The sequence below is a fragment of the Xiphophorus hellerii genome, chromosome 17, assembly GCF_003331165.1.
Source record: "Xiphophorus hellerii strain 12219 chromosome 17, Xiphophorus_hellerii-4.1, whole genome shotgun sequence".
NCBI classification, from domain to species: Eukaryota; Metazoa; Chordata; class Actinopteri; order Cyprinodontiformes; family Poeciliidae; genus Xiphophorus; species Xiphophorus hellerii.
In genome coordinates this window covers 2,209,471-2,222,506 of record NC_045688.1, presented here as the reverse complement: position 1 = coordinate 2,222,506, position 13,036 = coordinate 2,209,471, and the positions used below count along the sequence as shown (strand labels likewise).

General features: G+C 38.5%; 1 long non-coding RNA gene across 1 annotated transcript; it reads left to right on the top strand.

Annotated features, from left to right (window-relative positions):
- Positions 1-9,183: 9,183 nt before the first annotated feature.
- LOC116737052 (uncharacterized) lies at positions 9,184-9,901 on the top strand. The gene is made up of 2 exons (XR_004342725.1): positions 9,184-9,647; positions 9,686-9,901. It is a non-coding gene; the product is annotated as an uncharacterized LOC116737052 (long non-coding RNA).
- The last annotated feature ends 3,135 nt before the right edge of the window (positions 9,902-13,036 follow it).

Sequence of the window (13,036 nt, the reverse complement as noted above, 5' to 3'; positions counted from 1 at the left end):
TATGTTTGGTATTTTAGTTATAAAATTACCTCTTCATTTTACTGATGTTACATCTTTATTCACATTTTTCTCTTAATATTCTCAGCAGAATAAAGGAGCTTCTTTTAAGTAATTTGTTTAACAATTTTTTTAAAAGTACTGGTAAATGTTTTCTTTTATAATAAAATTGTTTTAAAAAAGCTGCCACAGGAACTAATGCTTTTTAAAATCCATATTCAAGGATTATTAACTAAAACAAGCTGTCAGTGGCCTGTCACAATAACAGATACAGCTGGACAATAAATTGTCCCAGAAGTTATTGCGATAAACGATAATATCGTTTTGAGATCATTTTTAAGTAATATCATGATAATGGGATAATAATAAGAACACGTTCTCAAATTCTAATGAACATTTAATGCTGGAACAGGAAGACAGTTTAAATATCCAAAATAAACAAATAAAAATAATTATGAAGTTTCTGTGAACAAGTTTGTCCTTCAAAGAAATGGACAGTTGAGACCAAAACACCAAACTGAAAACTTTTATCACCCAGTTTTTGGTAGAAAGAGAGAAAAACAGTAAATCAAATGGAAATTAATGAGTTTGTTTTCATTTATGAGGCGATTAATTGATTTATAGCTTGAGACAGACCTAGAAAAGTTCGCTTTGTCTTTTTTCAGGGTTTCTGTGGGTCTCAGTGGGTCTCGGTGGGTCTCAGTGGGTCTCTGGGTTTCTGTGGGTCTCAGTGGGTCTCTGTGGGTCTCAGTGGGTCTCGGTGGGTCTCTGTGGGTCTCAGTGGGTCTCAGTGGGTCTCGGTGGGTCTCAGTGGGAGTGTACCGCCCCGTGTTGTGTCGCTGTTTGCACCTGCTGTTAACATGCAGCTCCACATGCGGCCGTCTCCAGTGGACAGCCCACATTAACATGCATCTCTGGTGTCCACTTGTGGAGGGTTCCTACCTTTCTACTCTAAATGCAAATAAACACAACAGCCTGGCAGCTGTTAGGAGGCGACGGGTCGGGTGGAGGGGGGTGCTTGTTCTCAGCGAAGCGCCGTATTATGTCGCGTTCCCCGGACGGCGATCGGCATTCCTGATGGCGTTCTGGGAACACCTGAGTGCCGCTGATAGCAGGATTTTGACAAATATTTCTGTGGCTGTTATTTGAAACATGTCATCTGGGGGAGAGGTGTAAACAAAGCATGAGTCCATGAACTGATTGATTTCAGAGCTCCCTGTGAGCGGATGTGAGCCGACTGGAGAAAATTAGCTTTTTGAACTCAGTTTCTTTCTGAACAGTTTCTGCGCTGGGAAGAAAAACCGGCAGCAAAGTTAAAACTATCCCCCTCTCACCTGGACAAATCAAACTTTAATGTGTCTAAATGGGATTTTAAAGCTGACTTGATATGCTTCCTTGAACATATTAAACATGTTCATTACCTACAGAAAGTGAGATTTTAGTTTTCTCCTTTAGGGCCTCTGTCACTTTAAATCCAATAAGCTGCTGCTGGCCACGCCCCCAAACTCAACGTTTACACTCACACATGAAAATGGCTGAAAACAGATGCACTTTTATGCAATCATATGTCTTTGAAAAGCAGAAGTGCAAGCTCCTGCACAACCAACAAGAATCCAGCAAAACACTCATCTTTTCCAGCAGCCATTGAATAGAAAACATCTGTGTTTTCAAATCTTTTCACAGATTCTCATCTGAGTTTATGTCTGGACTTTGACTAGGCCACCCTGACTCATGCACCTGCTTTGAGCTGTAACTCCGGCTCTGTTTACGGTTCCTGCTGGATTCTTCCCATCAAATAAATTGCATAAAATGTTGTTTATAAATAAATGAGATCTTTTTTTTTTAATTTCCAGCGGCTCTGTAATGTGGAGGGCAGAGCGCCGCAAGCCGAGCCGCCATGATTGTTATGTTCTAGTAAATAGTTTGAATGTGATGAATACTGGCTGCCAAACATCAGAGCTGCTCTTCTGGAGGAAAATGACACCTGAGTGAGTGGAGATGATTTTAGTTTCTTCCTCTCTGTCATTACTGGAAATCATCCTTTTTAGTCTCAGCGCTGCTCTAAACCAGACTTCTGTGTTTTCCTTTCAAGCATCCAGACGTTTCTGCAACCTTTTAAAGTTTTCTTCCACAGTTGAGCTTTCTGTTGGTTTCTATGGGTTTTCTTTGATTCTGGTTCAGTTCTAGACTTTAGATGATGAGAAACCCAAACAAATGGAGGACAAGTTGACTGTTTTCAGCTAAAATCCAGCTACGTCTGTCAAACTCATTTCAGCTGCAAATTAGGGAAAATTCATGTAAAATGCAAATAATAGTTGGTTCTCTGAAGGAACAGAGTTTTGTGTTAGAGCCATTTTATAGCACAAAAAGTAACTATGTTAATGTTAGTTGTTGCTAATGTGCTACATGGAAGAAATTTTACTTTGTAATTTAATGGCTTGAAATTGGGCCTCTTTTATAAGCCAGAGGAGTAACTTCTACTGTGAGCTCAGCAGATGTGTTTGCTAATTGCTGCTGGCTAGTCTGAAGGAGCTGAGTGGGGGAGGAGCTGCGCCTCAAAGGCGGGGCTAGGTTCACCCAGGCGTTTTTGTTCCTTGGTTGCCATGGAGATTAAAGGATTTCTCAAACATGAAATAGTCAAACAACACTGCAGGTTTGTTTTTGATGAGGGAAAAACATTATAACATGATGGAAAGATTTTTTTAAATCACAGGATGCTGCCCCTTTAAATAAGCCATAAATGTCTGATGGGTCCAGTTAATGTAAAAAAAAATCTGATTAACCATTAAAGCAAGTTTATAAGGAGCTACGTTTCCATTTAAAAGCTCTGGAGCGGCTTTGGTATTTTTTTCAGCTCTCATAAACCGTTCAGCCTGCTCTCTAAAACCTGCACCAGGTGATATTTTAGCCGATCCAAACGCCGTTTCACTCAGAGATGTTGGATAAAGTCCATCGTTCCTCCATTACCAGCAGGATGAATTACTGCCCCGCTCCCCCTGTAGGCAGGATGTAGCATAGCTGCCAGGAGCGTCGGTGATTTAGATCCATCATCTCCTCGCCTGCAGCAGGACGAGCAGCTCAACCCGATGGAAGAATCACAGAATCACATAACAGCTTTTAAAGGTTTTATCTCCACAGACAATAAAAATCTACATAATTTCTGGATGTTTGAGGCTTAAAACACAGAGAAACATCCCTGCATGTGACCAGGATGGTTGGCAGATCATTAAGGGAGAAAAACTAAATTTGATCAAACATGAATGTTGTGGTTTAAATGAGGTGTTTAGGTGTTTTTTCCAGAACTGGGAGCCAAAGGCAACGTTAGTGAAGCTCCTCAGTAATCTGGGATTTCCAAACTGTCTGAAGTAAAACTTTCTGTGGTCCGAGAATGAAGCTGAGAAATGACAGAAAAACTCTTTAACATGCTAATATTGATAGACTACATAAATTTAAAAAATGTTTTGTTTTTTTGCATGCAAAAGTCTTTTTGTTTTCTACTGTTTCTGTCCGCCGTTAAATCTGACGCTAATTTCTGCGTCCTAATCCGATCTCTGGTCGCTGGAGAAGACTGTTAACGTTTTCAAGTTGAGCTAACAGGAGTTAGCATAGCAACGAAGCTATTCAAGCCTAACAAAATAACAAAAGCTGAAACTGACAAAACATTTTTAACTGAAATAAAAACTAAATCAAATGTAGAAAAACTTAATTTTCACATTTTTTAATTGTTACTCTATATTTCTATTAAGTATTTCTTGCTATAATAGAAATGTATTAATTTATTCATTGCTATTTTTATTTTAAATTAATTTATTTCATTTATTTATTTAATCTCCACAGCAACAATTGTTTTTTAGCAGCACTTATTTAATTTTCCTTCCCTTTAATAAAGTATTTTTCAGTGGAATTGAATTTTGATTTTTTTTTAAACCAACAGAGGAAAAAAGAAAATTATTTTTTTACATATTTCTTTTTGTTTGGACCCTGAAGGGCAAGTAGAAAAAAACTGATGGGATTTTTTTTTCTTCCCATCCAAAGAAAAGAAAAACATTTTTCTTTAAAGAAAAATGTTACTGAAATAAATCTCAGTATTTTTACTGAGCTTTATTTGCTCAAATAAGGCAAATAATCTCATAAAGGACAGAAAATAAAATACTTTTACCTTTTTCTTGCTTAACTCCTGATATTTTTGCCATTATCTTCATTTCCTAAAATATTTAAATTTTTCTTTTACTTGCACATAACTTAAAGTCAACAGAAAATTAATATTTAGTCAGATTTAGAAAATGTCTTGTTTTTCCTTTGAGCTAAAGTAACGTTGCTGAGGAAAAAGTTGGTTCTACAGTCGATTATTGATCTCAGACTCCTCTGATGTAATCAAACGTTTGCGTTAATGTGTGAATTTTGCAGAATAAAATTCTGCTTCTGGTTTTATGTGTGGATCATGAGGGAAGCGGTGAGAGCCGCAGCCTGAGAACAATCATCCTCCCAGCAGGCGCTCCGATTCTCCGCCGGATCGACTCCTAATCAGTTCTGCAAACAAAAACAGGCAAATATCACTTTAAGCTTTAATGTCTGTTTAAACTGAGACACTTTAAAATGTTTGCAGCAGGAAAACTTTCAGTAATTCGCCCAGGATTTGCTTTCTGGCTTGAATAATTAAGCAGAAACAAGTTTGTGTTGTTTCCGGCGCCACAGAGGAGCGGCGGCTGATGAGCGTTCCCACCGGTGAGCGGCGACGCCGTCACTCTGACTGCCGCTGGCCCACTTTTCCCAGAATCCCCGGCAAACCGCAGCTGGAGGAGCTTTTACTAATTTGATGGAGGGAGGAGGATGTGTCGAGTTCAGGGACTGGATCAGAACCAGAACCCCCAGAGCTCAGAGCGCTACATGTGTTTGACGTCTCTCCAAACTTCTGATGAATGACGCCGCTGCTTTCCCACGGCATCATGGGAAATCACTCCACGGAGACTCTGGAGCGGTTTTACCCTCGCTGTGAGGATGCATCAGGAGGGAAACCAGTCCTGCCAAACTGGATCCGTTCTTTTCGCTCTTCTAATCAGTTTTTAGAGCAATCAACGTGTTTTCTGCTGCGTTTGCTTATGAAGACGTCAGAGAAACGTCTGGAGACATCGCAGAAACGCGGCGGTGTGTTTGTGGGCGGAGGCTGCTGAGATTAATGGCGCCGGGAAGGAAAGTGACAGAAAGAGAAATGAGGTAAACAGAAGATGGAGAGGGAGACAGAAGCAGAAACGGAGGAGTGTCTCTGGGTTCTTATGAATGGAAATGGAAGCGAAGGAGTCGATGTGTCGCTTCACTCTGAGGAAAAACGGATTCACCCCGAGAGGAACCACACGAAAAACTGTTCTATCACAGCTTTATGGCAAGACAAATTATTTTAAAAATTCAACTATACGCTTATACAGACGTAAAAGCCTGGTTCTGTTTCTAAGCAGTCTGAACTTTGACTAGGCCATTCAGACAAAAAACAGTGACAGGTGGTTGAGTTCTCCAGCTTAGTGTTTTTGGCCCATTAGTCCGTAAATGTTGTTTCAGTCAAATTCAGCTTTCCATATTTTTACCTTCCTAAAATAATGACTGAAGTTATTTTTGTCCAAATGTAATTTTTCTTTTTACTAAATTGGAAATAAAGAGGGTTTGGTTTTACTATTTTAGTTCAGTTTCATTGGATAAATTGGACTCAGTCTTAAAAACAGCCATACTTTCCTGTGGTGAACTTTGACCTTTGGCCTGTTAACTGAGCCTCTGATATCTTTGCTGATTTATTTCCACTTTAACAACTTTACATGTTTGACCTGATAAGTCACTTTTAGCTGATTCTCCATGTTGCAGATTGAAGGGAAATCAAAACAAAGAAACAACTCAGTCACTCTCCTTCATTAATTAATTTTTGTATTTTTAATTTGATGAATTTTTTGATCCGCCACTAGTTTAAATTTGCTAGTTTTGCCCCCCACTGCAAAACGTTTGGACGCTCACTGATCACCGGTGTTGTTTGTGAGCATAAAGTTTAGCTGATATGAAAATCTTGTCTTAGCTTCAGTTTTTACTTTTTACGGCTATTATCATAAAATGGAGCTGATATGTTTATCAATAACCTTCTATTAACCAGGAGCTGCATCATCGTCCATATATGGACTCATTTCCTGTTTTTAAATTATTTAGTTTCATACTTGCAATGTTCATGGGTTTTTGCAGCTGTAGGTGTTTTAAACATTTAAGTAGTTTATTTTTTGATGTAATTATGAAAAATTCAAAGTGTAGGTTGTGACTCATCAGTTGGAAAAGAGAAAAGAGGAAAAGAAACTGTCGTTATTATTCTAAATGTTGTCTGGAAAACCTTTTTCGATAAAACTGAGTTTAATGGAGGACAGGAAGACGGAGGGCAAAACACAGAGAATCTCATAATTCATTTTCTGATAACATGCATGAGACATGGTTGCCATGGTAATTACACCACTGGGAGGATAACACATATATTTTTTTATTATTAATATTACTGGAAAAAGCTGAAATGATAAAGCAGCGCTGCGTTGCTGTAAATACATAATAGATCAGCTCCGTTGTGCATTATTGAGGCGTGTTGGAGTTGGACGTTTGAAGCCGGAGTGAGATGTTCGCATTGTGCTCGGCGCATTAGTGGGGTTGGAGTTCAGACAGGCCTGATGTACTGGCAGCTTTTATTGATCTCAGCGGGACGAGAAGATCAGCGTCTTACAACAGGACGGATCTGCTGGAGCAGCCCTGCAGACACCACCACATTTATTCAGATTTATTCAAAATACAAGTTTTATAGTGCAGTGTAACCCCTTGATCTTATTGCTGCAATGATTGTTGTAATTCAGTGTGTCGTGTTGCTCCAGTTTGGGGTGTTTACAATATTGCAATTGGGAAAAGATTTAAATGTGCCATGAATGCAAAGGACCGACTAACTGTGTTCATGTTTGGATGTTTTCAGCAGCAGTAATGCTAAAGCTCACTAACTGTGTTAGAGAGAGAAGCTAAAATTGCACAATTTGACATTTTGAAAATAAATTTGCTTCATAAAAACAAGACAATTAAAAAAAACTTGTTTTTGATTTAAAAAAATGAGTTTTTTAGCTGTATTGAAATTGGTTTATTTTGTAATATTGCAATGGGAACACTTGATCAAAACAGGATGTTACTACTGGCGGAGACGTCAAAGAAGACAATGACAGGAAGTGGAGGATGATGAGGACGCTGCATGTTTTTAATGACTTGTCATGTTTACAAACGTATTCATGTGTGATTTTAATTGTGAAATTGTTTGGCTTTTTTTATAGACAAAGTTTTGTGCAGATTTGCAGTGGAAACGCAGCCAGTATAACATTAATGCCACAACCGTTTCTGACCACTTAAAGGTGCAGCTGCGCCCTAACTGACACCATGCTGCCACAACGCTTCTGCCGTTACTGCAAAAACTCAAAATATAAGTTCTAAAGTATTTTAGTGCTTTAGCGCTAATATTTTAATACACTTGAAATAAGACAAAACTAACTTACAAGTAACTTTTCAGCAAGTCAATAATTCCTTAATATTGGTTAAAAAATACTAATTTTACTGGCAGATTATTTCACTTATAACAAGATATTTTTCTCATGTTACAAGTGAAATAATCTGCCTGTTCATTAGTTTTTAAAGTTTATTGCTCTTTGAGAATGTGTTCTTATATTATTGGAAACAACAATATTATCGTTTATCACATTAATTTCTGGAACAATTTATTGTCCAGCAGAATAAATCGTGATAGGATGATATTTTGTGTTCATATTATCTAATCCAGTCCAGAACCAGTTTGTAATGGACCAGTTTGTAATGGACCCAGTTAACCAGAACTCAGGCTGATTTAATGTTTGAACTCTGGTTGCTTTCGTCAGAAATCTCCTGACCTCTGCTGACTCGTTTTCCCTTACTGGGTGAAGTCGTTTGTCTGCTGACGGTGGATTATTTCTTCTGAAAAAGCCTCACCAACAAACAGATGATTTGACGTTCTTTCCTTCTTCTGTCCTCTCACTTCTCGACTCCTCCTCTGCCGTCTCCCTCGTTCCTCTTCTGTCGTTTCCTTATTCCTCCTAATCCGACTTTGTTTCTGCTTCCTCGCTGCTTCATTTCAATATGAATGAAAGCTGAGCTGATTTTCTTCGGGTCGAGACACATCCAGGATTCATTTGCAATTTTAATTCAATTTCTGTTTGACTTCGCTCACATTTAGACACCAAAGCTGGACTCGATGCTTTTATTTCACTGATTTTAATGCGTTTCCTGCTGGTGAGGTGGTTTAATGTAAATCAGGATAATACTCTTACAGGTTCAAACACTTTTACTTAACTTTGTTTACGTCTCAGAGGATTTGTCTGAGTTTGTAGCTTCAGCATATTCTCATAAAGCTCATAATCTATGCTGGGATTATAACTAAAAAATGAGTTTAAACTGAAGAGCCTTTACAGGTAAACCTGATGTGACCTCCTTTAAACTTTTGAATGTTTAACTCTTTACACTCTGATGGTCCAGTCTTAGGATTTTATTTTAAGACCACAGAGGTAAAAAATATCACCAAATTACCAGATTATTGTCCAATTTATTTAAGATCCTTTCATTGGATGTAAAAGGATTCAAATCCAAGCAATAAAGTGACTCATTGCTTATTATGTATTTTATATTACTGCTCTAATCTATCTTCTACGATGGCGTGTAAGGGATAGATAGATAGAAAAAAAGGAGTAAATTTCCACCAACAAATCTCTGAATATTTCTTAGAAAAAATAAGAACATTTCTGAGTTTGGAAAGTCGAAAATTTGTCAGAAAAAAAACTCATGATTTTGAGATAAATCTGAGAAATTTTCAAGAAAGAAAAAAACAAGGACATTTTTGAGTTTGAACTTGGAAATTTCTGAGTCTGAAAAGTTGAACATTTGCTAGAAAAAAAAATCAGAAATGTTTAGATTAATTTCAGAAATTTATGAGAAAAAAACATAAAAATTTCAGTTTCAAAACTCAAACATTTTTGACTTTTCGAACTCAGAAACATTCATGTTTTTTCTCAGAGATTAATCTTTTCCTGTGTTTTTATAGCAATTTTAGAAGTTATAAATTTCCAATTTGGAGGTTAATCTACAGTAGCACATTTTCAACTTTTCAAACTGAAGTTTCTGAGTTTTTTCTAGAAAATTTATTCTAAAATTTTTAGTTTTTTTGGTGTTATTTTTTTAACCATTTACAATGGCTCTAATACGCCTTGTAGAAATGTCACGAAATTACCATAATATTTTCCAATTTATTTGACTTCCTTTTAAATAATTGGATTTAAAACATAATTTAATAATATTTAATTCATAATCTAATTTCCCTCTGGGATTAATAAAGTATTTCTGAATTTGAATTTAATTTCGAATTTCGATTCAAATGAAAGGAATAACGTGACTTATTGCTAATTATGTATTTTTGTTTTCCGTTGTCGTCCATCTCCACCACCTTTCACTCGCTCTATAAGTAACTCTGAGTAGAAGATGTCGGCAAAATCTTCAGTGATTCATTTCGGCTGCATAAAGTCATAAAGATATTTGTAAAGAAACAGCCAGAAGAAAACATACAGCGACTTATAAAATGTTTGGTGTGTCACTTTCACAGACGGTGGCGAATACGTCACAGGTAAGCCTTGTGTAAGTGATGCTAGCATGCTACCTAGCTAACTGACGTTTGCTAGCTAAGCTAGCTAACGTTAGCGCATTTTTGTCACCAGGCCTCACACAAAGATTTAGTCAATATTAGCTACACATATTAAGTATGTATACAGTACATACTTGTATACAGTCTGTTCTGTATGTTTTATGGCGCTGTTTTCTATAAAAAGGCGATTTTAAACCATTTCCTGCTCATTTTAGCACCGTTTTATGTGACTGATTTATGCAGGCTTTATCTGATCTGTTAGAATCTCTAAGTGATGTCAGACTCATGTTAGCTGCAGCTGAACCATATGGTATTTTAATTACTTTGCTGACCTTTAATTAGTTCCAGAGAATAGTGCTGACTGAGTAAGTGGTAATTAATGAGCATTCAATAATAATTCATCAATTTATTTCAGAGCCAATCAGGAGGAAGGCTGACGAGACGAGAAGAAGGAGCTCAGAGGTAAATGTTCAGAGGAAAGTGGTTGTTTCATAGGGACACGTTAAGAAAACAGAAAGGTGTGTGTGTGAGCGTGTGTGTGTAGTAATTATATCAGCAGTCATGGTTGATGGATGATTGAGGTACTATCTGCAGCCTGAGGCCTCAAACGCACCCCAGGACTATTAATCTGACATCGCTACAGCGTGCTCGTCTGTGTAGGAAATGCTGCTGAAGGTGCGAGCACATCTGCGAGTTTTAAGAGAAAAAGTTTCAATGTCAAACCAACTTTAATGCATGAAAGCAGCGGAAACTGTCGTCTGCAGCTTATTTAAAAACTGTCATCTGCATCTTATTTAAAATAATCGCACGTTCGAACAGATGTTCAGCCCATCTGTGCTCTAAATCTGTTGGTGTAAATTAAATGGAATAAACATCACACACCTTCACTATACTATTTAACAGACGGCAAAAACTGCAGAATGCAACTCAGGTTACTAAACTGGAGAAAATGTTGTATATATGTGCATATATTAGAATATAAACCACATATAGCTTTGTAGGAAGGTTTGCTGCTTGTTATCTTTAGGTTTAAAGATTTTTAAGCTTCATGTCTTGGATAAAGTTCATCACAACATTTATCATCCACTAAAGTTGATAAAAGTTGAAGCAGACTGAAAACTTTCCCTTAGTACCAATGATCCAATAAGAACTTTATCTGGTTCCGTTTTGTTAGACGATCTGACAAAATTATCTAAGCGTCAAGTTAAACATCTAAAAATAAACTTTGGTCCATTTGAAGGGAACTAGGGGTGTATTCACACCAGTCCTGTTTGGTCTGCTTTAAACCAACTCCAGATTGTCTGGAAGGTCCGGTTCGTTTGGGCAGGTGGGAATGAATAACTGGAACAAAAATCAAACTGGTCGCCTACAAACCTGGGTCTCTGTTGGGTTGAACTGGTGCAGTTTGAATGTTTATATGAACAAGTGGACGGGAGACCGCTCCAAAAGCAGGAAGTGGACTACAGAGCAGGGCATTTTGGGTAAATGCAACCAAATCAAACATGCTAGCCCAGTGCTAGCATGAGAAAGGCTCGTTATCTTTTAGCAAATCCAAAGAGAAATCCTCCAACTGTTAAAATTAGACGTCACTCCATTTGTTTTCAGTGTCTTCAGAGGTTTTTGTGTTGTTTCCTTCAGTGGTTCTTGGTGCAGCGCCCCCACAGGCGAGGAGGGGAACAGGTTTTTTAAAGGGTTTGTTTGGTTTGACTCAGTGAAGTGAGAAAGAACCACAACAGCTGGAAATGAAACAAATGTTGCAGTTTTGGTCCCAAATCAAACCGAATCTACCAAACTATCCGGTGTGAAAACACCTTTAATCTGCTCCCAGTTTGCTTCCTTGAATGTTCCAGCGAAGGAAACAAACTGGACTCAGTTTCATCTCGGAAAGATTCAGTTTCCCTCCAAACAAACCGGGAACTGCAGTTTCAGCCCAGACACTAACTCTGGTTAAAGTTAATGTGTTGCACTAGAACCAAATGTAGCATATCATTTTATTGCATGGAAGCACCTTGTGAGCTGTTGAAGTTCTTGCTTTTAACATTGACGACGCGTACGAACCGTCTCATTAAATATACATTACCACATCTACGTGCAACCCTGCCAGTCTGCTCTGGTGTGAGAAGATCTAAAAGCCACTAAAGTGTCACCTTCTGCACGCTCCAGTTTGCATGAATTCCTTGAATGCAACACCTTTCTTCTTTGTCTCTAATGAGCAGTTTCAATCTCTTGCTGTACTGTAATGAAATGTTGGTGAGACGGAGAACGAGAGCCTCTATTCTCCGGCTGTCACACTGCAGTAGGCCTCACTCGGCGTGTGTGTGTGTGTGTGTCAGATATTAGCATATCAATGGAGCTCACCTCCTTCCACCCACTCCTCCTCCGTCTCTGTAATTGTGGCTGATAATCACACGAGCTCTCTTATCAACACACGCTCTCAGACATGTGCGGGGAACAAAACAAATTGAGTCGCTTCAGTGGAAGGAGACATCTGAAAGGAGGAAGGCTGCAGGGTGATAAACAGACCAGCAGACACGGCGCGCCTTTCCTCCTCCAGATAAATCCTGAAATGAAATTCAGAAGCAGGGAAGTGAAGTTTGGTGCCTCCCGCTGCTGAACTTCGCTGCGTTCGCTTCACTCCAGCTGTAATTTAGGAGCAGCTTCTCTAACGGCGCCGATGCCGCTCTGGGTAGCAGCCTGTGGGCCTTCGGAACCGGAACAACGACTTACAGTCGGCAGCGGGGAAAGTTTTTCATTTCTCTTTACCTCCGACATCACAAACCTGCCTCAGAGCGACGTTAAATACTCTGATTAAACGTGGGAGAACACGGCTTTAATGGGAAACTGAGATAAGAGAAGAGAATGAGGCGTCGGATCAGGAACCAGAGAGGTCATGGTGATCAGCGCCCGGCCTCGTTTGAAGTCAACATTAAGATTTCCCTTTGAAACCAACACAAATAACCGCTGGTCTGAAGGCACAACAATGATGCTAGCGTTTCCTGGCTGATGTAGATTTCTGAATGAGTTTAATTAAATATGAAACCATGACCCTCTCCTGTACTGGATCAGATATTTAACCTCAGAACGTTTTATTGGTGTGAATGCTCTTCATCATTACCACGTCTTGAGTTTCTCTGTACGTTTCAGCAATTCATATATCAGAACACTCAGCTGTCTTTTTGTCATTCCAGCGCTTATAGTTTTTGAAATGTTTGAACTTTTTTGCCTCATTGAAATACATGAAAAATCTTATGTATTCTGCCAACTTTGTGCTGTTTGACAGTTTATTGCTTCAGCCCAGAAACTCCACTCAACTTTTTAAAAAATCACCAGCCG